At 38.8% G+C, this 7,206-nt stretch overlaps 1 pseudogene; it reads right to left on the reverse strand.

Annotated features, from left to right (window-relative positions):
• Positions 1-7,045: 7,045 nt before the first annotated feature.
• LOC115526678 lies at positions 7,046-7,206 on the reverse strand (annotated as a pseudogene).

Genomic DNA, 7,206 nt, shown 5'->3' on the forward strand with positions numbered 1-7,206 from the left:
GCTCCACACCATCAGCGCACGTCCTGATGTGGGGCTTGAACTTTCCAAACAGCACTTGAGTTGTGAATATTTTTTTTCTACACGTAAGCAGAGCTGTATATGTGATAGGAAGCACATATGTACAAATCTATGTAGGTCCCTGGAGAGGCACTGCTGGGCCACACAGTATACAGATTTGTAACTGTATTTTAAATCTAGCATTCACACCAATATTCACGTTAACTAGGAGAGTAAGAGGGCTCTTGCGGTGCACATTCTTGCTAGTACTTGGTATATACACAGTTGTCACATTAAAAAAAATCCTTATTTAATTTTGAAGGGGGGGGGAGGGGTCGGCGGGGGACAGGGGGTCTGAAGCAGGCTCTGTGCTGACAGCGGTGAGCCCGATGTGGGACTCGAACTCATGAACCGTGAGATCATGACCTGAGCAGAAGCCAGAGGCTTAACTGACTGATCCACCCAGGTGCCCCACCGTTGACACATTTTAAAATCTAATCTTGAAAGTATGAAATTATATGTTATCGTAGCTTTAACATGCATTTCCCTGATTACTAAGGAGGTTGAGCATGCTTTCCTTGGTTTTTTTTCAACCTTTGTAATTTTCCATTTTTCTGGAAAGCCTATGTGCCTTTTGTCTATTACATTTATTTGAATTTATTTTTACTTCTTGCTGTATATATTTTTCTGTATTACAACTACTAATACTTTTTATTTTCTCTTTAGTTTATGTATAGTATTTTCTCTTAAGATGTAATTTACCCCTTCTCTGTTTTTAGGATGTTTTCGATAATTCAACCATAACAAAATTAAGAATTTTTACTTAGTTCTTGTGTCTTTTTTTAAGTGTTTATCTAAATTCCAGTTAGTTAATAAACAGTGTAATGTTGGTTACTAAACAGTGTAATGTTGGTTTCAGATGTACAATTTAGTGATTCATCACTTATGTACAACACACGGCACTTATCACAAGTGCCCTTCTTATTCCCCATCACCTTACTATCCAGCAGTTTCATTACTAGGTATTTACCCAAAGAATACAAAAAAATACTAATCCGAGGGGAAACATGCACGTTGATGTTTATGGTAGCATTATCTATAATAGCTAACTTATGGAAAGAGCCCTAATGTCCGTCGACTGGTGAGTGGAAAAAAGAAGAGGTGGAATAAATATATACAAAATTTATACTTAGATAAATTTATAGATAAATTTATAAATAAATAAATAAATATATTCAGCCATAAAAAAGAATGATATTTTTGTGTCTTTTAAAAAGAATTTTTTCTACACCATGAATTTATTTATTCCAAGTTAACTTTTATCAGGGGACAGGTACTGTTTTGGATCACGGTTATTGGGTAACAATTTAACTTTAGTGGCTGTGCACCCATAGACTCAGAGGCTACTTTGTCGGTTTTCTATATGGGTAACATCGTGCCAATAGGAGCTGGTGAGTGAGAAATAGAAGATAAAATCCAGATGCCCTGCAAATTTATATGTGTACCACACCGTGAGAGGAAAACCTATGGAAACAAACTGCCACGTCAGTGACATTTCTGGCCATCTAGTTGCCTTGGGGTGAGTTAGGCTAGTCTGCAAAATCTGTTCCAGTTTTGACAACGTTCCGGAATGTCAGCTTGTACTGTGCTCACTTTTTTATTTCATGTTACTCCGGAAGTACCGAATAGGTAGTTCAAAGCCTCTGTATGATGTACTGACATAGGATGAAGGATATGAGTTCCCTGGTGTTCTTATTTCCACCTGGAGGGTTTCATTTTCTTGACACATTGCATGATGAATAATATTTGGCGTGTCATACAATACAAAATTGTGGAATTACTGGCTTTTCCCCCCCTGCTGAAAAAATATTTGCACTAACGCATAGGGCAGTAAGTTTCTACTTTGCCTTCTTCCTCAGACAGTGAATCTCGATAATTCTAAGGAATGCCTCTGCATATAACAACAGTCAGAGGTAAAAATTAATCATAAACGACTGCAGCATTAATTGGCAAGATCAATACCTGTTCGTGTCTTGCAGAAATAATGGTGTGATTCACCCCATTGGCGGCATTGACATTCTGAATTTCCTGATAAGAAAATGTGTTGAAGAAGACAGAAGTCCTAATGTTAGCTACTACCTCACAGTCAGTTGCAAAGTAAGTCTGGTACCTTCTACATGTATTTCTACAATGCTTTTGTGTGTGTTTATTTCCATGTTTTACTTTCCTCCCCTCTATTTTTATATTATATTATTACTCCATTATTATATTTAAGACATATTCGTGGTGATTTTACCATTTTGCCCATAGGGCACACCACGTTGAGTTAGGATTGCCTCAGACCAGAGTTGGAACTGACATCACTCAGAGATTTCAGATTTGGATTTGGATGAAATAAACGGTGATATATCAAAATGGCTCCCTCTGTGAAGGGAGTGACCTTAGGAATACAGTTGCACTGTATTAAGTGCTGACATTGTGTGTGTGTAAAATAGGAAGGGAAGGAGGTACACAAATGGCGTGCGGTCAGTGTGGTGGACAGTCATGGATCTTTTCTGGAATAACTTACTTGTTCATATATTTTGGCTGTGTGTCATTTAAACTCTCTTCCTGGAAGTGGGCCTGCATTTTGCTATAGAAACAGAAATACCAGAGGCTTTCCCATTCCTTCGAGCAGATATGGAACATGGACATGGGATGTAGACTTGGCCAATGAGATATATCAACCTAGAGTTGGGTCAGAAGCAAGGACAACAAAAGGCACATACAAGAGAGGATGATTCAGATGATGGGCGTGACAGGATTAGCAACGTAGAATTTTGAAAGGCAGGGCGACAGCATCCCACAGTGTGTCAAGGGGTTTACGTCTATGGTGATGGTAAGGTCCTGTGGACGAACCCCCCATGGAAATGTCAGTGGACTGTCATCACATATTTATTAGGTATGAATTTGAAATAATTCTGCCTGGCCTTCCTGTCTCTTGTTCCACTTTCAAGTTTGATTCTTTGGCTTTCTAGGCATTTGTTACATGAGTGTGGGTGGGGAGGAGAATGTGTTTTAATGTAAAATATTATTATAAATTCATAAATTTATATAAATATAAATTTTTGTTTAGCTTGCCTTTTTTACTTAAAATATATAATGTTGACATCCCTACAGGTCAGTAGATTAAGATCCAATTTTTTTGTTTTCTGTTTTTTTTTAATGTTTATTTATTTTTGAGGGAGAGAGAGAGAGAGCACACACAAAAGTAGGGGAGGGGCAGAGAGAGATGGAGACAGAGGATCCAAAGCAGTCTCTGTGCTGACAGCAGAGAGCCCAGTGTGGGGCTTGAACCCACGAACTGGGACATCATGACTGGAGCGGAAGTCGGACGCTCCACTGACTGAGCTGCCCAGGTGCCCCTATTTTCTGTTTTTTATGAAGATAATAATGAATATGACTTTAAAGTAATTAGATTACATCAGATATGCCATATTATTATTCTTATTTTTAATTTTTTTGTGTGTTTTTCAACAAACTCTCAACTTCTCAACTCCAGATTAATAACCTCACTTATATCCTTCCACTCCCTTCTGCATGTCCCTGTATTATACAATGTGATTATTTGCTTTACCAAAGCGGCATGATGCTAATAACCACACTCTGTGCCTCATGTTCCCCCTCCCCATTGAAAATGTCCCTTGCAAGTTCCTCAGAGTTAACTGGTGTGGTTGAAATTCAGTCTTTTAGTAGCTGCTTAATGTTTCATGATGCAGCATTATCATGATTTATTCTCTTTAGGGATATTTTGGTTTTCAATTGTGTCACCACTACAAACCATGTATCAACACACATGTTTGAATAAAGACCCTTATATACTGGTGCTTTTATAATCATGAATAGACTCCTGGAGTGGAATTACTAGAATTAAGAGTATATATAATCTTAAATTCAGTAACTACTGTCGTATTGCTTTCCTAAAGAAGGTACTATAATTATACAGATTTGTGCCAACTCTATGTGTAATGAAGCTTTTTCTTTTGTCTGAGCCAGCAGTAGATGTTAATGTTAGTAATTTGAATTCGCTATCTTAATTTGTAAAAGTTCAGACAAACCAATAAGAAAAAGACTATTACCTTAAAAGAAAGAAATCAATAAAGTTCAAGAAAAGCTAATTTACAAAAGAAGATACACTTCAATATACCGTGTGTTTACACATGCTTATAGAGACAATAAAAGTTATGATAGCAATGCAATCTATTAGTTACACAAGTGGGAAATAGTTACATATCCTTAGGTATTTCCTTGGCAAAGTCACTCTAAAACTTGAAACAATAAAAAAAGTTTAGAAATTGATATATTTTAAACACACCTCAAAAAGATAGTGGAAGAGAGAGTTGCATTCAGATGGAGAGTGTAGGGACAGGTGGTGACCATTTATGGATTCTGGACAATTTTAAGTTGAGAGTCAGCAATTGTGTGTTTATCTGCATCACTATTGAGGGAAAAAGTTAATTGGGTCCTCTTCCCTTCCTCTTAAGTATAAATGCTAGTTTCAGAGAGACATGAACTCATCTCAGGAGGGTTCAAAAAGCAAACACAGTGGGAAATATATTAAAAACAATTGTTAAAAACCTTTGATTAGTTTCTTGTTTTTCTGCTCATCAAGGGAACCTGAAGACCCAAGAGGAGTCCCCGCCCCGGAGATCTTGAATCCAGTTAAGTCCCTACTCATCTAGCCTTGTTAGTTTCCATTCCCTGTGCTTGAACCAGTTGGGTCCTTGAATAGAAACGAGCCACTCTTTCTCACCAAGGAATCACAGGTACCTCTGTTCTTTGAGTAATGGCTTGCAAACTACTTCCTTGACACAGATAGTGAAAAACTTGAAGAAAAAGCACAGGTGACTTTTGTACTGAAATGAATCACATACTGTAAGGTGAGTTCTTAAAAAAGCAGATTTCTCTTAGTCTCCCTGCCTTCCCTCGTGAACTTCTGCTGAGAGATAAGATGCTTGGGGATGGTTAGACAACCTTCTACATTGGATTATCAAGTCTCACTTTGTCACAATCTCTCTCTATGTCTCTCTGTCTCTCTGTTTCCCCTTTCCCTGTCTGTCTCTCTCTACACACACAAACAATTACTAATTAAAGGCCTACAAATAGGAACCAAATTGCTGCAGCATGGACGAAGAAGTCAATATTGACACCTCTAATCGATAGTCATGCCTTAAATCTCAGGCTACTCTGCAATTCACCTGATGAAAAGGTTCATATTTCATCTAATCTGAATGTGGAGTTACCCAGGTTACGTGATCCCACCGGTAAAGTAGAAGTGTCAGATCTATTAGTACCATTTTTTGAATTCTGATATCCATATAGATGATTATGATAATTCTGTCACTGTTATTTATTCTTTTTTTTTTAATGTTTATTTATTTTTGAGACAACGTGAGAGACAGAGTGCAAGCAGTGGAGGGGCAGAGGGAGACACAGAATCTGAAGCGGGCTCCAGGCTCCGAGCTGTCAGCCCAGAGCCTGATGTGGGGCTCCAACTCACGAACCGAGAGATCATGACCTGAGCCAAAGTCGGACGCTTCACCGACTGAGCCACTCAGGCGCCCTGTTATTTATTCTTTTATTTGAAAAATATGTTTCCAAGTTTGTTTTGTGTGTATGGTTGACACACAGTGTCACAGTGTTTTCAGGTGGACAACATCAGGATTCGGCTTCTCTATACTTTGTGCTATGTTCACAAGTGCGGCTACCACCTGTCACCATACAAAACTATTACAATACCATCGACTGCATTTTATTTTATTCACATGATTTATTCATTCCATACCTGGAAGCTTGAACCTCCTTCCCACTCCCACTCCCGTTCATCCACGAAAATTATAGCTTTGATGTAGCTTAAGCCACGTTGTCTAGACACAGGATACGTTTTGTCTAAGCTTTGCTGAGAACAGAGATCCTGGCTTCTTTCATATGGTAAAGCAAGTTTCCTAGTCTTTTAAAAAATGTTTATTTATTTATTTTTATTTTTAAATGTTTATTTATTTTTGAGAGAGAGAGAGAAAGAGAGAGAAGCAGAGTGCGAGTGGGAGAGGGGCAGGGAGAGAGGGAGACACAGAATTCGAAGCAGGCTCCAGACTTCGAGCTATCAGCACAGAGCCCAACATGGGGCTTGAACCCACAACTGTGAGATCATGATCTCAGCCAAAGTTGGACGCTTAACCAACTGAGCCACCCAGGTGCCCCTAGTTATTTATTTTTCGGAAAGGGAGAGAAAGCAAGAGAGAGAGTGAGTGAGCAGGGGATGGGCAGAGAGAGAGAGGAGACAGAGAATCTGAATCAGGTTCCAGGCCATCAGCACAGAGCCTAATGTGAGGCTCAAACTCACCAACCATGAGATCATGACCTGAGCTGAAGTCAGACGCGTAGCTGACTGAGCCACCCAGGTGTCCCTCCTAGTCTTTTCTGAAGAATGATTGAAAATAATCCTGAACTCAACACTAATTTGGGCTAAATAAAAAACATCATTCATGCCTCACTTTTCATTGTACAGAATCCCAACTTTTCTTGACATCAAGCTGACATATCATTTCCTCTGGTGTTGGTTCTGTTCTTCCTCTTTCAGGTAGTAGTTCTTAAGTAAGAATCATATACTTGATGGAGATGTCTTCTCTTATAAGGGTGTTGCCTGAATTTATGGGTATGAGGAGTGGAAGATGGAGGGAGGGATATTATCTCTAACAAAACCAAATTAGAAAATATCTGGATATTTAGGATGAAAGGATATATGTTAGAAAACTTCCAGTGGCAAAAGACATGAACAGACACTTTTCCAAAGAAGACATCCAGATGGCTAAGAGACACATGAAAAAATGCTCAACATCACTCATCATCAGGGAAATACAAATCAAAACCACAGTGAGATACCACCTCACACTTGTCATAATGGCTAAAATGAAAACTCAGGAAACAACAGATGTTGGCGAGGATGCAGAAAGAGGGGAATATTTTTGAACTGTTTGTGGGAATGCAAACTAGTACAGCCACTCTGGAGGACAGTCTGGAGGTTCCTCAAAAAATTGAAAATAGAGCTACCCTATGACCCAACAATTGCACTACCAGGTATTTATCCAAAAGATACAAAAATGATGATTTGAAGGAGGGTGTGTATCCCAAAGTTTACACTTGATCTTAGCCAAAAGGCCGAGAAGCGAT

This window comes from Lynx canadensis, chromosome D1, assembly GCF_007474595.2.
Source record: "Lynx canadensis isolate LIC74 chromosome D1, mLynCan4.pri.v2, whole genome shotgun sequence".
Taxonomy (NCBI): domain Eukaryota; kingdom Metazoa; phylum Chordata; class Mammalia; order Carnivora; family Felidae; genus Lynx; species Lynx canadensis.